Source organism: Carassius carassius, chromosome 38 (genome assembly GCF_963082965.1).
Source record: "Carassius carassius chromosome 38, fCarCar2.1, whole genome shotgun sequence".
NCBI classification, from domain to species: domain Eukaryota; kingdom Metazoa; phylum Chordata; class Actinopteri; order Cypriniformes; family Cyprinidae; genus Carassius; species Carassius carassius.
Genome location: NC_081792.1, coordinates 12,160,467 through 12,184,607, shown reverse-complemented (window position 1 = coordinate 12,184,607; position 24,141 = coordinate 12,160,467). Strand labels below are relative to the sequence as shown.

Below are 24,141 nucleotides of genomic sequence, written 5' to 3'. Positions count from 1 at the left end.
GAGGGCGTGCTTGAATGAAGACATGAACACATTGACCAGAGTGTCCATGATCTTCATGAGGTATCAATCAGCTAGCTTGCTACATTGTGCTTGCTGATGCACAATACAGGTAAATGCCAAAAGGGTATTTTTTTCTTTGTTGCATTTCTGCAACAAGACCCTTATTTTTTCCTCTCATTTTTGGGAACACCATCAGTAGTGATGGAGACAACTAAGGGTGCTGGTATGTTCATGTCTTTGCATACCTCACTAATAAGTGCTCTATAAATGTCCTTGCCCCTTGTTTGTTCATGTAACGATTTAAATGCCAATAAATCTTCCATAACCTCAAAAGTGCTTGAAATTCACAAATCGCATCCAAATGCAAAGTCTCTGATGTCTGTTGATTCATCTGCAACCGAACTGAGAGCTGAAACATTGTTCGGTCAAGTTCTCAGGCATTTCTGAAATTCGACGCAACAAATGTGTCTTGTGTATAACATTTCTTACACAAAATAAAGCAAATGAAAATGGACAGGAAGTTTTATTAATGAAATATATTATTTTACACTGTGAATATACACTCATCATTCATTCACCTCTCCTGAATTTTACTGATATCCTGACCAAATAACTAAACAAATTTGACTGAACAGAACCAGATTTTCAACAAATATCAATCGCAGTTCAACATGGTAAATTACCCGCTTTACAGATTAAGAAAATCTGAGGTTGATCAAGTTGTAGACATTCTTTGAACAGTATGCTGCCTTGTACAACATCCCATCAGTTGGCTTGTATTACACTTAATGAAATTCACATTGAACAACTTTGTAAAGTGATTTCGTCTTAACAAATACATCTACAGAAAACTGCTTGCTGTCCACAGCCCTCCAACAATCCAAACACACCAACTCCATAAAGACAGAATATCCAAATGGCTCTGGTGTTTTGGTAAATATATTCTGATATATATTTATATATATATTTATATATTTATATCAGATATATATATCTGATATATACTGACACACACACACACATCAGATATCATGCAGCTCACACATCCAGGAGCAAAGAAACTTGTCAACGCTGCCCTATGACATTTAATAATAACAGTTTAAATACTGAATCACTACATTTTCCAGCAACGAGAGGATAAAATCGCTGTTTTTAAAGTAAACTCACTCTAAAAAGAGAAACGTACAAACGCGCATGCACACAACTTTCATCTCTCCCTCTCTCTCTCTCTCTCTCTCTCTCTCTCTCTCTCTCTCTCTCTCAAATTGGCAATACTTGAGAAAAGAGTCTAGTAATTTATAATTATTGGGGGTACTAGCCCCCCTCAATGACTATGGTGGTTAACACCCTGACCAGATATGAAAATATGTTGTGAAACTATCGTGCAGTCTGTAATTATATGACGTTTGCAAACACAACCGTAAATACAGTATGAACTCACGATTGAATGTAACATAAAACAAATGATTACTTTTCGTTAAAATTTTTATTAATACCAAAAATGCTTACATTTATGTGTTGCAGATGAAGGCGGTTTAAGCTGAGATTAATTCATACCCTTTGTTTGAAGTGTGGTCCTGAAAAATGCATTTCTCACAACAATGTTACACTTGGATTTGACTGCCAACTGTTCCTTTTGCTCAGTCTGATATCCGTTGAGATGCTCTTGTACCTCACTGTCCACTAATCTGGTGCTTTCAAGTGTAAAATGGCTGACAAAGTTGGGTCCAGGCAGTGTTTGCAAACATCATGGCTGCCTCCTAGTATAGATCAGCCATCTGTCACTGTCACTCAAGCCTAATTAAAGCCTTCTCTGCAACATCAACAGCCTTATTTAAATGGACCCAGTACTCAACTGGATTTTATATCGGCTAAAGGCACGTAGGAAAATCTTTCCTTGCTGAAATGCTGTTTCAGAATATTAAATATCCCTTTGGGGTTCTCAGAGGGTCTCAGGGAAGTGTTACTGCAAAGGGTATTCTAACAATGTCTTTGTTTTTACCCATCATACTCGAAAGGATTTTGTTATAGTGCTCCCACATTGGTAAGCCTCTTTTTACCACAGGTAAGTGCCCACTGAATCCTTCCACTCATGTACACTAAACTTGTCTGTTCTATTTCCTCAAAAAAGCAGTGGGCTATTTTGCTTCAGGCTGCATGACTAGTTTAACTCCTGTCCAATTAAGTGTCTCTGAGAATGACTGACCTGGACCTAAACTTTGAGTGTGTGAATCGCTGGTTCCTCTTACTTGACATGCAGCACCACTTTGAGCAGAAATTATAGTCTGTCCTATTTCCTGAGTAATGTGGTTTATGAGATTATACCATGCTGCATCACGAAAGTCTTGGTTGACTGAATATGGATTACCCCTTAATTGGCTAAGTGTTTGTTAATTTATTGAGTGGAACAAAACTAGATGTTCATTCTACAGTACATTACCCCTCCCTGCAACAGGTGCAAATGAACAGTCATAGAATAGTCTCCTCTATCAAAACTTGAGTCTGACATATTCCCATCAGCATTAAAATTGTGATTGTTCACTGAAACCTTGACTGAAGTGCAGTGTCCACCAGTGACCAAACGGCATTGTTTCTTGGATGAAGATCCAAAGTTGATCTCCACCCGGGTCACGGCACCAAAGTAACCCCTCCGGTTCTACTCCCCTCACACGCTCTGAGCAAGATTCTAACCAGTGTTTCCGGAATGGGAGTTGGGAATGCTAGCTAAAGACTGCAGCCTCAAGCATCAGTTGCTAATGTGCATCTTGAGATCAGGGGAGTGAGGTTTAGCTGATCAGCACTTACCAGATGGTCTCCATTTCATCAGCATAACATATATTTTTGTTAGAATTAAACAACATAATTATTCTTACCTGTATTTATTAAATATATAAAATGAAAAAGTTATCATACTAAAAGTTATATTTAAAAAGGACTGCAAACCTCTTGCTGACAAATGGGTAAAGCCTAGTGGTTTAAAGGATTATGGCAAAGATTGGTAAATATTTAAAATGACGATGAATTCGGTTTTGGGGGCTGCACTGTGATCATTAAATAGAGTCTTTTAATCGTAGTCATCTAATGATTCTTGTTATAAATATTCCTGACAAGATTTTTTTGTTTTATGAATGACATTCTACTTTTGTGACTTCTATAAATCATGGTAAAAAGGTATGATGGTCATTATTTTTTGCTCAAGAAAATTTTTATTAAACGGGATACATTGTAATGTACAAAATCTAAATGTGAACGGCCTCTGGCATTTTTTATTATTTTATACTGTTGTCTGAGGTCGACTTATGATGGTTTTTACAATAAAAAACATTAAAATCAATAAGTAAGAGAAACACTCAGTTTTTATGGGCGAGCTACAATAAAGAAACGTTGAAGTAAATGCCCACTGCTATGATTGGATTACATTTTTGCATAGTAAACTAACTTTTTGTGTGTTTGTTTGACAAGCTACGTCCCTCATAGTTGGATCCTTCTGTGGTTAACCTCTGGTTAGACACAAACACCTAAAACACATAATAAGGACATATGAAGTGATCTCTAACAAAGCAAAAGTGACACATAGCACAAATATTTTTTACCCACAAAAGTGTTGCACCATTCCTGTCGGTTCTAATATAAATGTCTCTCTGCAAATCCAGCATCGACCTGTGTCTTGAATCGGCAGAGAAAAAAATAAGTGCAAACACTCAATGTTTTACCTTTTTAAATATCGGACAGACAGTCTGTTCCAGTCTAAGCAAGCATTCTTGACCAGAATATGCTGCAGTGTTAACCAAACTTTTTGCCATTCAGTCATTTTTTTTTTTTTTTAGTAAGAAGTTTTTGCCAGAAACATAAATGTGAATATATATATATATGCCAATTCAGACCCCATTCTCCTCAATGCATCATCATGATTATAAGAACACAACCCCCAGAGGGAGAAAAGTTTAATCAGCAAATACACTTGGATCAAAAATGTAGAGTCTTCAGCTAATTGGGTATCATAAAAGTAAAATAATTTGGAACAGAATCCCTGGTGTACAAGATTCTTTAGTGAAGTAACTACAAAATAGTTGAAAAGCTCAATCATAACTGCTCAGAAAAAAGGTGCTATGTTGCCTTTGATTACTGCAGAAAACAGAAGTTTTCAGTTTTTTCAGAAATTCAGCTCAACATCACCATTTAGTTAGCCCTACAAACAAAAGACCTTCCAGGACAGTCTTTAACAACGTCTTAAAATGTTTCACATTCACAACTCGTTCCTGTGTCTTCAGCATGAGGAGAAGAGGGGCAGGAGAACCGATTTTTAAATTTGGACTGCAATACCCATTTCAACCGAAAGGCAGTTGTGATTACCTTAGTGAAACTCTGGCAAAATTTAATGTACAAAAAAGCTCTAATGACTATTGTCAATATTGTTGTGATGTATGAAACACAACTCACACAGACGTCACTTTCAAACCAACCAGCTTTCTGTTGGTCAATGCAGCAACTGAACCCAAGCAAAATAGGTGTGTGGGAAATTTTTTCACTCTCATGTGAAATTCCCGTTCACAAAGATTCCTATAAAAAAACAAGACTGAATTTCTACCGCAAAGTCTTACAGTACTATCTGCATTTTATTTTTTTTTTTGCATGAAAATCAATCAACTTTCAAACATGACACTTTGTTGATTGTGATCACTGTGTACATTTGTTGACTCTGTGTATTAAAAAGTGTCCACAAGCACTTTCTGGGTCTAAAATCAACACTTGCCAATCACCAAATGCAAGTAAAATGATGCAATGTCATTGGAACAAAAATAATATTTAAAAATAAAATCCTTAAGAAATCCTTATGACCAGCACACATTTGGAAACTAGTCTGAACCGTCAACCCCCTAACCCCAATTTAGCTCTTTGAAGTGAAGCTCCTCATGTGCTTAACATACAGTGGAGAAGATTCGTCCTCTGGATTTCATTTGGAGGTCATGATAGTTAAAGTGTGCAGTGAGGAATCAGGGTGACAGGGGGCAGAGGGCAGCTGATCTCTAGAGATTTCTGATTATTGCTACAATGACTCTGGATCTGGGTTTCCGGTGGGCCTGACCGGCACTGATTGAATTCGTCTGATCTTTGCTCAGTTCAGGCTCAGCTGAGTGCATCTGTGAGCAGTGTTGGGCAGTAACACGTTATTGGTAATGCGTTACTGTAACGCAGTTACTTTTGACAGTAACTAATACTGTAACGCATTACTTTTTAAATAGATTAACTCCGTTACCGTTACCACATGGTGCATTGTCCGTTACTTTTTTAAATTAATTAATTTTGGCTGAAGTATATTCTACAGCCTAACTTGTTTGCAGCAGCGATGCATTGTAGGTCAGGATTGGTGGATGCCAACCACTGTGAACACGAAGACGCGCTGTGGGCGTGTTTCCATTTATTCAAGTATGTGCAGCAGTCATGGCGACTTGTCAAGGCGAGTGCAAAACGAGTGGAAATATGCTCATTATTTTACTTTAGTTCAGCATAAAGACAAAAACATTTTAGTCAAATGTGAGCTGTGTCTTTCTGGTTTGAATGTACAGACCCCCGCACGTCACCTGTAGGAGAAAAAAAATCATTCCGTGGCGACGGTTTTGCAATCCGTCCTGCCAGTTCATAAAGCGTACTCACAAATTCATAAACTGTTCCCTCGGTTTAACACATCGAATTCATTATCCGTGCGCACGCTTCGCAATCCGTTTCCTCGGATTTGTAAACTGTACTCATGGATTCATGCAGCAAGCTCCTACGTGTTAACATACAGTTTTAATGAATATTATTGTGTGCAATACAACCCGAATTCCGGAAAAGTTGGGACATTTTTTAAATTTTAATAAAATGAAAACTAAAAGACTTTCAAATCACATGAGCCAATATATTATTCACAATAGAACATAGATAACATAGCAAATGTTTAAACTGAGAAAGTTTACAATTTTATGCACAAAATGAGCTCATTTCAATTTTGATTTCTGCTACAGGTCTCAAAATAGTTGGGACGGGGCATGTTTACCATGGTGTAGCATCTCCTTTTCTTTTCAAAACAGTTTGAAGATGTCTGGGCATTGAGGCTATGAGTTGCTGGAGTTTTGCTGTTGGAATTTGGTCCCATTCTTGCCTTATATAGATTTCCAGCTGCTGAAGAGTTCGTGGTCGTCTTTGACGTATTTTTCGTTTAATGATGCGCCAAATGTTCTCTATAGGTGAAAGATCTGGACTGCAGGCAGGCCAGGTTAGCACCCGGACTCTTCTACGACGAAGCCATGCTGTTGTTATAGCTGCAGTATGTTATTATTTTAATTTATAGGCTTAATCAATGAGTGCACTTAAGACAGTAAAAATGTTTGTCATAAAATAATTCATGAATGCCTTATTTTTAAATAACCTTTTACAGTTTTGGAAATGTTTGTGTATTCTTTCTTAACATTAAGACTTATTTTGTTGATTTTATTATACTAAGCTCCAAACAGAGTTAGATGCATGCTTCACTGTTAATGTTATTATTAAATAATTAGGCCTATTATAACATTACATTCAGTTAGAAAAGAAATTACAACATAACCGGCACATTATTTATTTTCTATTGCTTTTTACCTATTTTTCTTCTTCTTTTATTTTAGGCTATAAAACACAGTTGGCGGTGTCTTATCCTATTGGTGATTAATGTAAAATAAACGCTAAAAAGCTGATCATGGTCTCATATGATACTATGAAAAAATAATGTTTAATAAACAGAAATTAATCTGCCGGTGGGGGCGGAGCCACAAAGCCGTTAGTTTACAAATCCGAGATAATGATTCTGTAATGATTCTGAATAATTCAGATTGATTTCATTTATTTATTTCAAAATGTTTCATGTTATGTTGTACATTGTTGAGAGTTTTCATACTTAAGCAGTGAAAGGAACATTTTTAAGGGCTCAACACAACAGCTTTTATGATGCAGAAGCAACTTTAGTTTTTGATTCTGAATATATTATTCAGGAGTTTTGTTATTTATTTCGTTTTGTTATTACTTTTTGAATGAAGTAACTAGTAACTGTAACTAGTTACTATTTCTTAGTAACTAGCACAACACTGTCTGTGAGACAGTGTTCCTGGAGTCAGGAATGAAGTATTGATCCAAGGCTGTGCTTCTCTTTCTGTCCTCTATAGACTGAGATGCTCACTTCCCTATTTGTGCAAGTTATTAATTTCATTTTGAGCAAAAAATTACTAAATGGCCATGACTGACAAATCAACTTTGTATTGTGCAATGCAGTAAAAACACACATAAATAAAATTACAATAATAAAAAAGGAATAAAACGCTTTTATGTTATGTGGCAAGCTTCCATATCAAAGTGCAAGAAAAATGGACCTGGAGTTTTCTGATGTTTCAGAAAGAAAAATATCACTTTCTGTCTATGTGGCTTTGTATATTTTCTACATAGTAAGCTTACTCAGACTGCATGCATAATCATGTCATAATCATGTCAAACATCTCTGAAGGCTGAAACTTCAAGGATTTTATTGAACCTATAGCAGCTAAATATATATATATATATATATATATATATATATATATATATATATATACATACACACTGTATATATATATTCCTATACCTATAACCTTCATCACCACAGTTTATAATTATATTCAACAATATTCTATTTATATAAATATGTAATTTATTTTTAATAATTAATATACTTTTGCCATCAGCAACGGACTGGAGTAATGTGAAAAAAGTAAACCTACTCTGGCTACAGCTCACTCATCTGCCTTTCAGCAAATCAGGTAGGATTATTAGGTCAGTGTTACATCACCTAATTAATATTCATGAGCCAAGCTGATAAAACGTATATGTTCCCCCTGGAAGTTCTACCACCGCCCTCAGGCTCACGTTTAAAACACATTTCTAATCCAGGCTACAGTTCGCAATGAATTTTGCTTCTCGTAATATTTCAAAACAGGTAACTGTGCCTTTGCACTTCAAAGATCCAAGCATCTACCATAGACCTAATAAATTCCCAGTAAATGCCATGTCAGTCATAAGCTAATTAATATTCATGACAATGTTCTCAATGCAGTGACATCATAACCCACCCATCTTTGTACCCGCCCACTCTAAAACTTCTTCCAACACTATACTGCACACGCATATTTCTTCCACGGTTTGAGAGGCCAACTTTCCTTACCTTACACACCCTTTCTCTTCCCAATAATTACCTGTCATTCTTTACAATATATGTTAAGTAAAAAGAAGCAAAAGCACAAAACCCACCACCTGAGCTCATCTAAACTCACTAGTAACTTAGGAGAGAATGAGTCAGCCTGCCGCAGAGATTTGGCTACTTCCTTCACTGTAGACACTGTGGACCTGTTTCACACAATTCCCTCAGTATCTCCAGCATTACTGTGTTATTTGGTACCTGACAGATTGTGTGTGACCAGCCACCTGCCACTGCCGCTATTGCATGGCCATAAACAGAAGAATAAAGTGTCATCAGATTGGACATAGATGAAGCCTATTACATAAATTAATATTTACGACTAGGTACCCATACAGAAATGTAATACATGACATACACTCAACTTAAAGATTATTGAACACCTGTTCAATTTCTTATTAATGAAATTATCTAATCAACCAATCACATGGCAGTTGATTCAATGCATTTAGGGCTGTGGTCCTGGTCAAGACAATGTCCTGAACTCCAAACTGAATGTCAGAATGGAAAAGAAAGGTGATTTAAGCAATTTTGAGTGTGGCATGGTTGTTGGTGCCAGACGGGCCGGTTTGAGTATTTCACAATCTGCTCAGTTACTGGGATTTTCACGCACAACCATTTCTAGAGTTTACAAAGAATGGTGTAAAAAGGGAAAAACATCCAGTATGCGGCAGTCCTGTGGGCGAAAATGCCTTGTTGATGCTAGAGGTCAGAGGAGAATGGGCCGACTGATTCAAGCTGATAGAAGAGCAACTTTGACTGATATAACCACTCGTTACAACCAAAGTATGCAGCAAAGCATTTGTGAAGCCACAACACGCACAACCTTGAGGTGGATGGGCTACAGCAGCAGAAGACCCCTACAAATAGGAAAAAGAGGCTACAATTTGCACGAGCTCACCAAAATTGGACAGTTGAAGACTGGAAAAATGTTGCCTGGTCTGATGAGTCTCAATTTCTGTTGAGACATTCAGATGGTAGAGTCAGAATTTGGTGTAAACAGAATGAGAACATGGATCCATCATGCCTTGTTACCACTGTGCAGGCTGCTGCTGGTGGTGTAATGGTGTGGGGGATGTTTTCTTGGCACCCTCTAGGCCTCTTCGTGCCAATTGGGCATTGTTTAAATGCCACGGCTTACCTGAGCATTGTTTCTGACCATGTCCATCCCTTTATGACCACCATGTACCCATCCTCTGATGGCTACTTCCAGCAGGATAATGCACCATGTCACAAAGCTCGAATCATTTCAAATTGGTTTCTTGAGCATGACAATGAGTTCACTGTACTAAAATGTCCCCCACAGTCACCAGAGCTCAACCCAATAGAGCATCTTTGGGATGTGGTGGAACGGGAGCTTCGTGCCCTGGATGTGCATCCCAGAAATCTCCATCAACTGCAAGATGCTATCCTATTAATATGGGCCAACATTTCTAAAGAATGCTTTCAGCACCTTGTTGAATCAATGCCACGTGGAATTAAGGCAGTTCTGAAGGCGAAAGGGGGTCAAACACAGTATTAGTATGGTGTTCCTAATAATCCTTTAGGTGAGTGTATATTTCCCTATATGAAGAGTGATACTGAATGAATGAATGAATGAATGATGCATTTATATAGTGCTTTATTGTGTATAAGACCACTGACCTATATGTGACCCTGGAGCACAAAACCAGTCTTAAGCCTCTGGGGTATATTTTTAGCAATAGACAAATAAAAAAATTACAGATTTTTCTTTTATGCCAAAAATCATTAGGATATTAAGTAAAGATCATGTTCCATGAAGATAGTTTGTAAATTTCCTACCATTAATATATTAAAACTTAATTTTTGATTAGTATTATGCATTGCTAAAAATTCTTTTGGACAACTTTAAAGGTGCCATCTGTCATATCTGGCAAAAAAATCAAGTCATACTCCACATTCCATACCAGATGGGGGCAGTATGCCTCAATAAAGTGAATTGGTCTACTCTAGAGTAACAAACGAGAAACGGCAGTCTCTATGCTCCGCCCCTACCTTCACAACAACCCTAGAGCATAGCCGAAGCCTATAATACAGCGGATCTCAATTGCAGTCCTCACGCCCCACTGCTCTGCACATTTTGAACGTTTCTCTTAGTGCTTCAGACATTTGTTCTATTCGAACATAAGTGTCCTGCGAAGTGGACATCACAGGATATTCAGCCATGATTCCAGTTCGAAGTGAACGTAGCTATATGTTCCAATCAAAGTGCATTGAAGTGTGCAAGACGTGAATTTAAATTGTATTGATTTACAGAGGTATATGATGTCACAGTTGTCCATGTTTAAAGACGCTGCACAGCACAAATCAGTGAATGAATGTTTCGATGTGAGGTAAACTTCAACAGATTTCCCCTGCTCAGAGAGTAGGGAGCAATGAACATTTGAAAAACAGTTCATGCACGGAGTTCATTTCAAACGAGCTGATTATCTGAATCAGGTGTGTTAACAAAGAGAAACGTGCAAAATATGCAGAGCAGTGGGGCGCGAGGACTGGAAATGAGAACCGCTGCTGTAAGAGGACGTTTTGTCTCCAGAGGAATGTTGGGTGATGTCAAGTGATTTTGAAACATGACATCTTCAAGCTACTCCCCTTCACCTTTACCAGTGAATATGTTCATATTCGTTTTGTTCATATTACATTGAGTTGTATATACACATTATTTGAATTAAATTAATTTGACAGACAGCATTCTGTCAACATCATTGGTCAACATCAGACAGCTGATGTTGACCAAGCTAGCGCCAACCAATGTAACCAGAGCTGCCAACTCTCAAGCATTCACCGTGAGACACACGCAATTGACTCTTTTCACACGCTTTCATGCAACACATCAATTTTCTCACGTACAGAAAAACCACGAAGCAAAGAGGACACGGTTACTTATGATATAAAAAAATGGGTAAGTTATAGCTAACTAATTATCAAACGCAGCTACGGTTAGCCATCGCTAACATTAGCACGTTTATAGAACAGCCTTCGATACATTTCTATGTTATAACTTCCCGAAAAAAAATACACAAACATATAAAACAAACTTCTAGATAATAGAAAATACTAATACTAACAGCATCTAACTTACCAATCCAAAAGAAATGTTGCAAGTTCGGTGTCGAACCTCATTTCTTTCAGGTCCATTAGTTGCCTCCAGCGATTGAAAGCAGTGCCGATGTTTACTCTGGTTCGGCTCCTTTTCTTATCGGATTTGATTTGTGATTCCGAGCGCGGTTGTTTCCCTGCAGCGGGTGGTGGTCTCTTGCCAAGGGCTTAAGTTATCCTTCCGCTCTCTTCCCTGAACTGAAGTAGTGGGCTGTACTTTCCACACGATTGACATCAGGTTAGATTACGCCCACAAGCCGTGCGAGTTATTCGTGTATTGCAGGTTGGCTGGTGGTTATGTTGCCCGCATACTGCCTCCCATGGCCAAAACTGGTATTACGACACCTGTCGGGCCGGGGCTAGTAATGCTATTGCTAATTAAGATTGATATCTCTGCAGCACTATAACTTGACATTTTTGTAATGACATCATCGCCCTTATTTCTTATAATACTTTTGATGCGTGTAGGTCATTTTTTGTATATTTTTACCTCAATTTTTGCACATGGCACCTTTAAAGGTGATTTTATTAGTATTTAGATTTTTTTTAGCAAACTCAGATTCCAGATTTTCAAAAAGTTGTATCTCATCCAAATATTTGTTATTTGTAGAACGTTTACCCAAACTAGGGATTTCCAACATGGCAGCACAGCAGCTTCACTTTCATTAAGTCATGAGCAATCCAGTTTTCTATTATAGATCACCCAAAGCACTTTTTGCCATATATTGTATGATATAATTATATATAGAGTGATTACCCTTAAATTCATTAGTTTTACTAAAAATACCATGGTGAAGCTAAATGACTAGTTTAGCAAAACCATGTTAATGTGTGGTTAGTTTAGTTTAACTATTTATTTGTATTATTTTTTTATTTGTAGTAAACTCATGTTATATTTCATAAAGGTACATATTAAACTTATGTAACTGAGTGCAGAAATAAATGTGAGTAATCTTACCTGACACTAATATAACAATAGCCAGTCTTAACAGTTTACCTGATCTGGCTCTTGATTTTATTATTGTTTTTTTTTTTCTTTTTCTTTGGCAGGAGGCATATATATCCAACATGCATGTAAGAGCATCTACGGTAATTCACATTGATGATACGGTAATTTCTTAACAAATTAAATTAAGATAAATTCTAAATTAAGATGGGTATTTGGAAATAACGAAATTAAGATAAAGGCTCCGCCGGATTTGCTTTGCCACTAGCAGCTGATAATAAAAGAATAATGCCAACATTAGCCTATATACTCTGTCTACATTATGCATTTAAGATGCAATTAATATTTGGTTATAATTTTAAAAACTAGGTTTAGGCTAGGCCTACATGTTTTTGTGGAGGAAAATTATTGAATCCACTGTTGATGGCTTCAGCGCATTCCTGCGCTCACTGATGGTGCATCCAGCAATATAACCCACTGGCTCATTATTCTCATTATATAAACATGGTCAAAACATTTCCAGGTAACAACAAAACGTAATTGCCAGACGCAAGCCTCCGTTTCACCTACTCAGCATACATTTTCACATCTTTCTCGCGCTAATCGAAACACATCACATGACCTCACTGAGTTTAGAGACAGCATCTTCATCCATGACAGTGCAGACTGAGGGTTCACAGACAACCTCCTTGGTAGTAAGGGATTCAGGGATGGCTTTCTTGATCTCAACAGTATTGGCTGAGATCTCAGACTTCCCTGATCATTACTGGACAGGCAAAGAATTCAGAAATGGCCTCTTTGGCCAGGCAGAAAATTCAGAGACTACTTTCATGGTCATGTCTGAACCATCTGAGAGCTCCAAGACAGCCTCTATGGGAGTGACTGGACAGGCAATTCAGGAATGCTCTTCTTGGCAGAGACAGTGTAGACTGTGAGCTAGAGATCTTCACGGGTTCCAATGTCAGGATGAGCTGCAGGTTTAGGAGTGGTCTCATAGACTGGATCAGTCTAGGAGTGGATTCATGGACTGGAGCGGGCTCTGGATTGGATTCATGGACTGAAGCGAATGCCCCAGACACACAAAATGGCAACCACAATTACTGGAAGGGCAGTGAAAGGTGGGAGAACCTCTGAGATCGCTGGGGTTAAGAACACTGAGATCACCGGGCTGCTTGCCACTCACACCGGTATCAGCGGTGGGTCTGCCACACACCACAGGACAGCACAGTGCAGAAAGCATAGGACTAGTGACCCTTAAAACAGGACCTACTGGTGACCATGGTGGGCCAAGCTCCATGGTCACAGGAGCTTGGTGTGTTGTGCCCTCCTCCAAAAAAAGTTTAGGGAAAACATCCTACTCAACTTCCCCAACAGTGAAGGAGGACCCACTCAACAAATGCGCAGTCCAAAAATTCAATTAGGTGACCCATACTCAGAATTGGTGCTCTGCATTTAACCCATTCAAAGTGACGGTAGTCAAGTCTGTAGTCTGAATAGCACAGCGATCTGCCAGCGTTTTAAGTCGTGTAGTGTGAACTAAGCTTTAGTCTTCTGTCACAAACTGCACAGGAACACGAAGATTAAGGATCCAAATGCAGTGTATTAAAGAAAAATCCAAAGCCGTAATCCATAAACAGGCATAAGTTATAAACACAGGGCACTCCACATGGCAGAGAACTAGTGATGTTATGCTCAACATGGAAGCTCCAAAGCTTGTATAAAAAAAAATAAACACATTCACATCAAAGCACTATATTGGAGCCTGATTCATTTTGCCAAAAGCAAGTGTTCTATGATGGTTGAAGCTTTGTTCATCTGAAAACCATATATCTGTGGTTACACATAACCAGCATCAGTTTTAAATAACGCATATATAAAATTTGCCTTTATATACAATAAAATAAAAAATAAAGTATCGGTTGTAGAACCAGATGTAAAACCAACGACTGTAATTTGGAAGGTGTTATTCATTTTTATGACCACTAGATAGCCACAACATAAACCATGCTGAAAAGCTTGGAGTAATGAACCTTTTCCCTGATACAATTGTGTTGAAAGCTTCTCTGGTTCAGAACACTTCACTTCGCCATCACTAAAGAGAACTCAAGGCAAACAAGGTAAATAGCAAAATAATACACAGGAAGCAGGATACGAGGATACGAGGACTCAGAGAAGCAGTGCGATAATACAAGACTAAGTAATAAATGACTGAGGAAACAGGGTTTATAAAGGCAGATAACAGGTGGAAACAATCAGGTATAATGAGTCCAGGCAAAGGATTATGGGGAATGTAGTTTGTAAGGAAGTAACAATAGTCAGGGATGGAATGCCCTCTGGAGGAGCTCATAGACACTCCAGCTGGTGATCATGACTGCTGTAATAAAAACTTGTTTTCACAACAAACATACATTAAAATAAAGAAGATATCAGGGGCCTGTTTCATAAAACAAGTTTACCAAATAAGCCAGGCTTATTTCAGTTAGTCTGACATCTCTCTTCTTGTCTTTGACACCATCAAAGTGAAGAAGCGCTAATGAAAAAAATCACCATTTGGTAAATGATCTTGGCCCTCAAAAACTATTTTGGGTAAACATTTTCATTGCCAAAACTACTAGTTTGTAGCATGATTATTTGAGCTTAAGACTTCAAATTCATTCTCTCATCTTTGTTCCACACTAAGCACTCGCATCAAACAAATAGGAGCACAATTATTTGATGAAAACAAAATTATGGGCTGTATGTGATGGCAGTAATGACTGACAGTAATTATATCAGGATTACTGAAAAATAAAGAGTAACCACTTCATTAGCTCATTCCAGATACAGTAATGTGATTACTGTAATGCATCACACCCCACAGAACAGCTCTGTTACACATACAAATCATTAAACGTGATAAAATATAATTGTATATTCTAAAACAATAATATAAAAATATACAATAAAATGTGATTTAGTAATGTAACTAATGTGATATAATTAAAAAAGTACTAAAGTTATCATTACATTCCTATTGAAAATGATACTTTAAATGTGCCTTCTATGAAAACTGGAATAAATAACGCCAAATGCATAAACAATAAGAACTGGAGCCAAACGCATTCCAGATGATTCATTTTGTCTAATCATTTCTTAACTCAGAAAACAAAGCATAACAATTCAATGTGATCTAGGAAGAGAGTTCAGATTCTGAAGGGCAAACAGAATAATGCATTTCACTGAACTGATGGATATTTGCCTCATGCATTAGCGTAAAATCTCCTTAGTCAGGGACACAATAGGACTTTCAATCTGAGAATCGAACTAGACACATAAACCAAGGATTGTGAAAGAGTTTAACAATAAAGGACGAGCTCTTAAGGCTGGAGAAGAGGTTTGTTATGGATGCTCCTGTAGGTCTTCTAATGCTCATGGAGAGAGTAATGTAAGTTCAGAGCTAATAAGATCATTAGCTCAGCTTTGTTGTGCTTACAGTTATTGGGGCTAAATTATTATTTCATTATGCTTTAAATCATTTGCTGTTAGTTAGTCAGATAATGTTTATTGCAATACTGGTGATTTCAGACAAAACTCAGTATATAAAAACCTAAAGTGTTAAAAAAAACCTGCTTTTATCATTAATTACTTGAGACAGTACAATAAAAGAACTAATAAATATGTCTTGCAACGAATTATGAATGTTATGAATAACATTTAAAAATGACAGAAAAAAGAAAAACCATAGAAAATACTAAAAGAGTCCGTGACAAATATAAATGTCCATGGTGAAAAAGGGAATCATGTTTCAAAGTGAAAGTGACGTGTAGCAAAGTATGATGTCCATATCAATCAATCAATCACCAGCAATACAAATAAAAATGAGTATTAATAATTTATAAAATGATTATAATTTATATTAATATTATAATTTATATTATTAGTTATATGGGCATTTCGGAAAATTTTAACATTTTAAACACATTTAAATTTAATTCAACAACAACTACAATAATAATAATAATAACCAACAATACAAATAAGAATCAATATTATAAAAAATAATTATAATACTAAATTATTAATATTAGCATTAAAATTTACATTATTAATCATGGGCATATGGGAAAAATCAAACATCTCTTTTAGACTTTTATTATTAAATTATTTCATTTATTACTGATGGTAATAATAATAATAATAACCTTTTTATCATTAATTATTCATTCATAGATGTCATTGTAATTCTTGGAAGTCGCACCACATGGCATTTTACAAATTGAACTAACCTTGACATTAGCTGATATTTTAAAATGTTTAAAGACGACACACAGTCAGGTCAGTAAGGGTCTCCAGGGGTCCTATATGCTAAATTATGTAGTTTACCCAGAAATATAACCCACAAACCACCATCAGGACAGCCAGATCTTTTGATCCTCATTCAATGAAGTACAGTTTTCATGATCAATATATCAGACATTTCTATTAAATAACAGTTCAGCACCTGCTGATATAGGCAAATATTAATTGCAGGAGACAAAAATAAAGCAGCGAGCAGATTCATCTTGTGTGAGCTGCCTGTAAGACAGAACACCAGACTATGGATACAGCAGAGCAACTTTTATCTGTTTATCAGGGAGAGAAATACTACATAATGAAATATATGTGGGAAAACTTGCAATGGCATTTGCCTGAAATCCATTTTTAGGCATGGACTGAACAAGCCCCTGTGGACTGAACAAGCCCCTGATGGAAAGGTGCATTGGACTTCGTTAGAGGTCATTAAGTTTGTTTTGAGTTCAGCTCTTCCTACTTCCACCTCCCATGGTGAATCTAAATCTACAGTCCTCACGTTCAGTCTGCTGCAGCGGTTCTCAATTCCAGTCCTCACGCCCCCCTGCTCTGCACATTTTGCATTTTTCTCTTATTGCTTCAGACGTTTGTTCTATTTGAACAAAAGTGCCCTGCGAAATGGACATCACAGGATCTTCCGCAGAAACTTCAACAGATTTTCCCAGCTCAGGGAGTAGAGAGCCATGAACACTGTGTAGGGACCATGTCAATGGGAACACAGTTCATGCACGGAGCTCACTTCTAATGAGCTGATTATCTGAATCAGGTGTGTTAACAAAGAGAGAAATGCAAAATATGCAGAGCAGGGGGTTGCGAAGACTGGAATTGAGAATGTCTGGTCTACAGTCATCTAGGACAAGGGGTGTCCAGTCCTGCTCCTGGATGGCCAGCGTCCTGCAGAGTTTAATTCTAACCAGCTTCATCACACTTGAGCAGGGGTGTCAAACTAAATTCCTGGAGCCACGCAGAGTTTAGATTCAACACTAATTAAACACACCTGATCCAACTAATCAAGTCCTTCAGGCTTATTTGAAAACAACATGGTATGTGTGCTGGAGCAGGTTTGGAACAAAACTCTGCAGGGCTCCGGCTCTCCACGAATAGAGTTTGACACCCCTGTTCTAGAGAGACTGAAGAGCTTGATAAGCTGGTTCAGGTGTGTTTAATTAGATTGGAGCTAAATTGTGCAGGACAGCAGCACTTAAGGAACTGGTTTGGACATCCGAGGCAGTACCTTGCATGCTCATGCTTTGCTTTTCAAGAAGGATGAACCTCTGGTGATGTGCTACAGATGTAATTCTTCTGGGTGGAGTTCTACACGTAGTTGCATCACATCTCTTCCTGTTCTAGTTTAATTCATTATATGAGGTCAAATGCACAAAAAATGGCAGAAAGACAGCATTTATTATTCCATGCACTTTTATGCTTGGAATAATAAATAAATATTATGTATAGCAGTCATTGCCGTTAAAAAAAAAAAAAAAAAAACTGTATAATGTGTTCGACAGAAAAAAAAACTGTCTTGGAGTTATAATAATTGATTACTACAGGAGTTTTTGCAAAAGTGCTTTACTCCTATGAAGTCATGGTTTATTCTCCCCCCCCCACACACAAAAAAGAAAAAGTATTTTCATTCTATTGAAAACACCGTTTTGAAGTCTTGATTTTCTAACCCATAAAAATAATTGATTCACCGTTCTTAGCTTGTTTTGTTTGAAGCACAATTAAAAAAAAAAAATAAATAAATCATTACTACACTATCATATATATATATATATATATATATATATATATAATCAACAATATTGACTTTCTATTCAGCCTCTAATTAGTTTCCTTTTTTATTATTTATAGGCTATTTACAATATGCAATTTCTATGGACATGCATGTACAAGAGCATCATTAAACAATCTGTGTAAATAAACATAAATGCAGCTTCTGCTCCACCTTTGCAGTGTAAAGAGGACTTTTGTTGATGTTGAAAAAAAAATTGGTTTGTCAATTGTATTTAGTTTTTTTTTTTTTTTAAGAAAAATTAAATGGAAGTTTTTGATTGCATACTCTTTGGGATGTTTATCTAATTTGTATATATACATTTTTTTTTATATTTTTGTGACCGATACACAGGGCAGGCCTTCAGTAAGCAAATCTTTCTTGGCTGAGATCACGTGAAAGAGAGTGTAAATGAAAATAGAAATAGAGGACTGAAAATATTGTTAGTTTTATATAGAGCATACTCCCACTTTTCTCTTATAGGATCACAGTTACCAATCCCTCTGGAAAAATGCTGATGTATTACATAATGTGGATGGTAAGAGTTTACATGGAATGTAGCTGAGTGGGATTTCAGAGGAACCTAAATCCCAGAGGATGTGGATTACTGGCACCGACAACTCAAATCAGCACTTCGGAAATTCCTATAGAAAGACACAGAGAAGACACACTGAGAGACCAGCAGGGACTGAGACAAAGCCATAGAGAGAGAAAACCGTTGATCCATTGCAGACTTTGCAGGTTGTTCTCTGTATTCAACCTGCCAGATTTTACCCTCTGAGACCCACTGTAGCATATGCAACAACTATTTTTCACACATTGTTCTATTTTGCAAAACAAGCGCACATACTGTATGTTATTATAATTTTCATTATTATTATTTTCAATTTTTAGCATATGAACCTGCTGTATTTCTGCATTAAGTGGTCATAAAATGTCATTTTATCTTCAACAAAGTCACAAATAATGATCCTCCAGCTCTTAATGCATTGTTTTCCTTCTTGAGAATCAGTAAATGTTATCACATCTTATAATAATTGTAATGAATAAATTCATATCATCAGTGTGAAAGGATGAATCTCAAAAGCACAATCACTTTTGTAAAGGGTTCAAATATGCAGGATAATGGTGGAAAACCAAAGAAAGTGCGGGATCTAGAGGGTTTTCTGAAGAACAGCGATCAGTTTATATGCAAACAAACAAGGTTAATTAAAAAACAAGCACTGCATTGTGAATTTTAATGGTATGTGTTTAATAAAGCCATGGAAAACTATAATTGTTTATGTGTTGTTAGCTTAAATAATATGTTTATCTATATTTATGATACTGATTAAAATCGATCTCTTTTAATGACCAATTAATACAGAAAACCAACCAATTCCAGTGAGTTGACATTCTTGTTCTTGCCACTTTATATGTAGTATAATCATAATTATTGTCATTTTATTGTCATTTCTTACATTTCACCAGATGTAAATCTGGGTTCTGAAATAAAATTAGTTGATGTTGTCAAAACTGTTAAAAGCTCTAAACTTAACCTGTTGGCATTTAACCATTTCTAGTCTTTGTTTACACAAACAAAACCAAGTTCATTAGCAGTTGCCTTTTCAGTTTGGTGAATGCTATCTGCCTTCTGACTGCTGCAGTCACCGAATCAAAACACGCTGAGATTACTATATCTCTTCCAAGGCTCTGAGAGACCATCATTCAGAGAACATTCGTCACAGGCCCACAGAGCCACTATAATGATAATGAAAATGAAAATTACACCTTTTTTATGGATTAAACTATTCATGGCAGACTGCACCAGTGGGGCATAACTACACTTCAGACTATATATAATTATTAAAAGCTACCGAAAGGCAATGTATCAACACGCCTCAGCAAAATCCATGAGTCTCAGGCAGTGTTGGGGAAAGTTACTTTTAAAAGTAATGCCTTACAATATTGCGTTACTCCCTAAAAAAGTAACTAAATACGTTACTTAGTTACTTTTTATGGAAAGTAATGTGTTACATTACTTTTGCGTTACTTTCACGTTACTTTTTAAATATGAGCAGGGCTTGATTGTTTTTAATATAAGAAGTTCTATTTATAGCAAATGTAAAAGCTCTTTCACACCAAAAAGTGTAATGAATAAACCTCAGGCTGAAGGAAAAGTAAATTCACGTCTGTACAGTAGAACACAGGAGAAGAAGGTTCAACACTCTTCAATAAAAAAACAAAACAATGAAGCACAATTGTTAGTTTATCTAAAGTCATTTTTTAATTATTAGTATGGTTGAACTGGATCATTAAAGGCCAGCAGCAAAGACACTGTTAATAAAATGGGAATAGATACATTTGAGTTATTTAATATATTTAGTTATTGCAGGTTTGCGTCATATTCTGAGTTTGCATTTCACTGTTTTGATTAATTTTGATGAATACTAAATCTGTTTTGTTTTTTGTTTTTTTGTCAGTGGGATGAATTAATGCACATTCACATTTAGTCTAGAACTACGGTAACATGTTCACACAGCGCACACAACGCCTCCATACTTCCGATTTCTCCCAATATGGGAACAGGAGGCTTGTCAGTCAAAAAATGGGAATACAAAGTAACTGGCATTACTTTTTTTAAAAAGTAACTCAGATATTTTCTTGTAAATTAAAAAGTAATGCGTTACTTTACTAGTTACCTGAAAAAAGTAATCTGATTACGTAACTCACGTTACTTGTAATGAATTACCCCCAACACTGGTCTCAGGTGATATTACGGTCATGAACAAAGCAAAGTTTTACCCCAAAGAAAACCCAAACTTCAGATTTAAATTGAGGTCAGAATTAAAAGCACATTAACGTTTATATTATTAATACTAAGTAAATATACATTAAGTGTTTGTTACACAGTTGGAATCCTTGAATATTAAATATGAATTGTTTTAGATAGACACCCAAAACAGAGATCATTTCCAAATAACATATACCTGTTTAAACTTATGAAACATGACATAAAAAGAACTGTGGAAAATATTGTTTATGCTCATACACCAGTAAAGATATTTGATTGATATGATTTTAATTAAAAAGTACATGCACCTGACAGAGTCTATTTTCTGGAAAATGGAATGAAGGAAAAATGCTCTAGCCTATATAGATGAACCGTGACTCACAGAATTTGCTGTCATGCTGTGAAAAATGAACAATTAATAATTTATGAGATTAAATGACATCCAAAAAATTACCTATGGTGATGAAATGCACCTACGGTTGCAATCAAGAAAAAACGTAAATGACAAATAGGACAGACGATACCTGCTCTATAGAGTTCAAGCTAAATGACGTGTGTTTTTGGTGCAGAGGAGAAAATTACTACTTACTGTTGTCTTATCAACCCAATTTCATTTTTAAAAGCAATGATTTTAGTGGTAAGCTGATAAAGCTCATATATTTTTTTTTTTGAGGCTACGTGTTAAAATAAACATAAAAAATGATCCGTTTTGAAATTAGTATTTGAAATTTTGTCACTGAGATAAATGCATCAACACATGACTGTCCACATTATGTCTTACTGGGTTAGTAGAAAGGTGTTTGGTGTCAATATGTCAATGCTTTGCAGAGATACTCAGATGTAGATTGGCATCATGCCTCAACTTTGTTGTGGTGCTATACAAAAACCGCTTAGTTTATTGACACGAAATCCACTGGCACAAAATCCATCGAACTTTTTGTCAGCATGGTCCAAAGATGATCTGATTCGAATTTGGTGAAAATCAGACAAACAGTAAAAAGAAAAATTTAAATGGTGGTCAGTCAGTTTAACCTACATATGGAACATTTATCTATGTTCTTGGCATGGCCCAAGGAATGTTTTGAGACCAGTTTGATTATAATTGGCTAATTTAATCAAAAGTTATACACATTTTTTACAAATGTTATTATAACTTTTCACCAGAAGGTTCCACTGACCCAAAACCTTTAGAGTACCATCAGGGTATCGTACTGTAGACACAAACCAAGTTTTGTAACAATGCGGCAAAATATAGCATTTTACAACAAAATTCTAAATGGCCGATGCCCAAAATGGTTGATATTTGGCCAATCTGTCCAGAAATTATACGCAAAAATTTTATTTTTCATATCTCCTGACCACTAGGTGGTGCTGTGCCAAAACTGTACATGTAGCCTCAGGTCATGGTTGTCATAAGACTTTTGTCAGAATACGCTAAAGGGTAACAGAGATATAGCCTCATCTCCATTTTTATTTTATTTGATAACGGATTGACTAATCAACTTGAATTTCCATAGCTTTTTGCCAGCACAGTCTAAAGTTGATCAGACAAACCTTCTAGGTCAAAAAAGAAGGTTTTTTGAACTATTCTTGACCCGTATGATTTTAAAGTTTGTTCTCCATTTGACTTGGCACGAGCCAAAGAATCAGAAAGAAAGAATCTGATTTTTCTGTCTAAACTTTATGGTACAAAACTTATTAGCATAAATGCACCTTTTACCTCTCTTCTTTTTCTGACACACCCATTTCAGGTCTTGGAGTCTCTACTAATGAGCCGATGATCTGAATCAGGTGCGTTTGATTAAAAAGACATGGAAAACATGCAGTGTTGGGTAGACTCCAGGAATGTGGTTGGGAATCCCGACAATAGAGTTAGAGACTAAAAATTTGCTTTGGTGACAGATCAGACTGTCCTCTATTGGTGTGCCAAATTTCATAACTTTCCCACAAGCGGTTCCATGGGCTGCCATAGACTCAAGGGTGGAAGAAGAAGAAGCCAATGTATACAAAGGTGCCATCGCACCTTTAAGCCACTTCAACCTTCTAGATTACATTTTTGAGCTCAACATTGTTTTACCTATGTGAATTAACATACAGTATGTAATTAAGTCAACAATTGCTGCCGCATATTCAAAAAGCACTATAATGAGAGTATTTCATTTGCTGCATTTTCCTTCTGTACTTTCAAATTCATTCTCATCACACTGCTGCCAAACATGCGGCTCACTATATACTATTTATAGTCAAAGCTGTGTGGCTGTGACCTAAGATGAAGCATGACCAAACACAAATATTTAGAGTCTCATCGAGATCTGTGCACAGTCCCACAGTCAAAGGCTGCGGTGCACCACAAAGAAAGAGGAGTCATTTGAGGTTCTCTCTTCCTTTCTTAAGAACTCATCAGCTGAGACCTTCCCATCATGCAAAGCGAGCTGAACACATGGACAAATTGAGATACTGACTTTTTTCTTTCTCTCTTTTCTTAAATGTATCTTTCTTGGATTGAGTGCGCTCATCCCTCAATGCCAGCACTGACATTCTGGGAGATAAAAGAGATTTAATGGAAGATTCCACACCTTTTTCTCCCTCTCTTTTTTTTTATCGGAATGACTATGCTGAAGTGTAAATCCTTTGATATTCCAACAGACGCTGAACACTGGGGATCAAGGACAGAAGGGCAAGAAAAAGAAATAAAGACTTAAAATCCTGAACACAAATACTGGATCCATAAAAAGCCGCAAACACAGCAGAGAAGAATAAACAGTTTTGCTGGATTATAGATGAGGTGTGTGTGTGTGTGTGTGTGTGTGTGTGTGTGGGTTTGTTTGTGTGTTGTTATGGATTATGATAAGTGTTTTGGAAATCTCATGACATGAAGTGAAGAAGAAACATTTTCAAGTATTTTTAGTCATTACACCAAAAAAGCATCAGGACCAAATAAGCACGATTGAAAAGCATAC

General features: G+C 36.5%; 1 protein-coding gene and 1 long non-coding RNA gene across 2 annotated transcripts in view; one reads left to right on the top strand and one right to left on the bottom strand.

The window, feature by feature from the left end:
- The window catches only part of LOC132119331 (glutamate receptor ionotropic, NMDA 3B-like), a 97,637-nt gene that overhangs the window by 53,073 nt on the left and 20,423 nt on the right, over positions 1-24,141 (bottom strand). The window lies entirely within an intron of this gene.
- On the top strand, positions 17,708-19,684 carry LOC132119332 (uncharacterized). The gene is made up of 2 exons (XR_009426145.1): positions 17,708-18,002; positions 18,892-19,684. It is a non-coding gene; the product is annotated as an uncharacterized LOC132119332 (long non-coding RNA).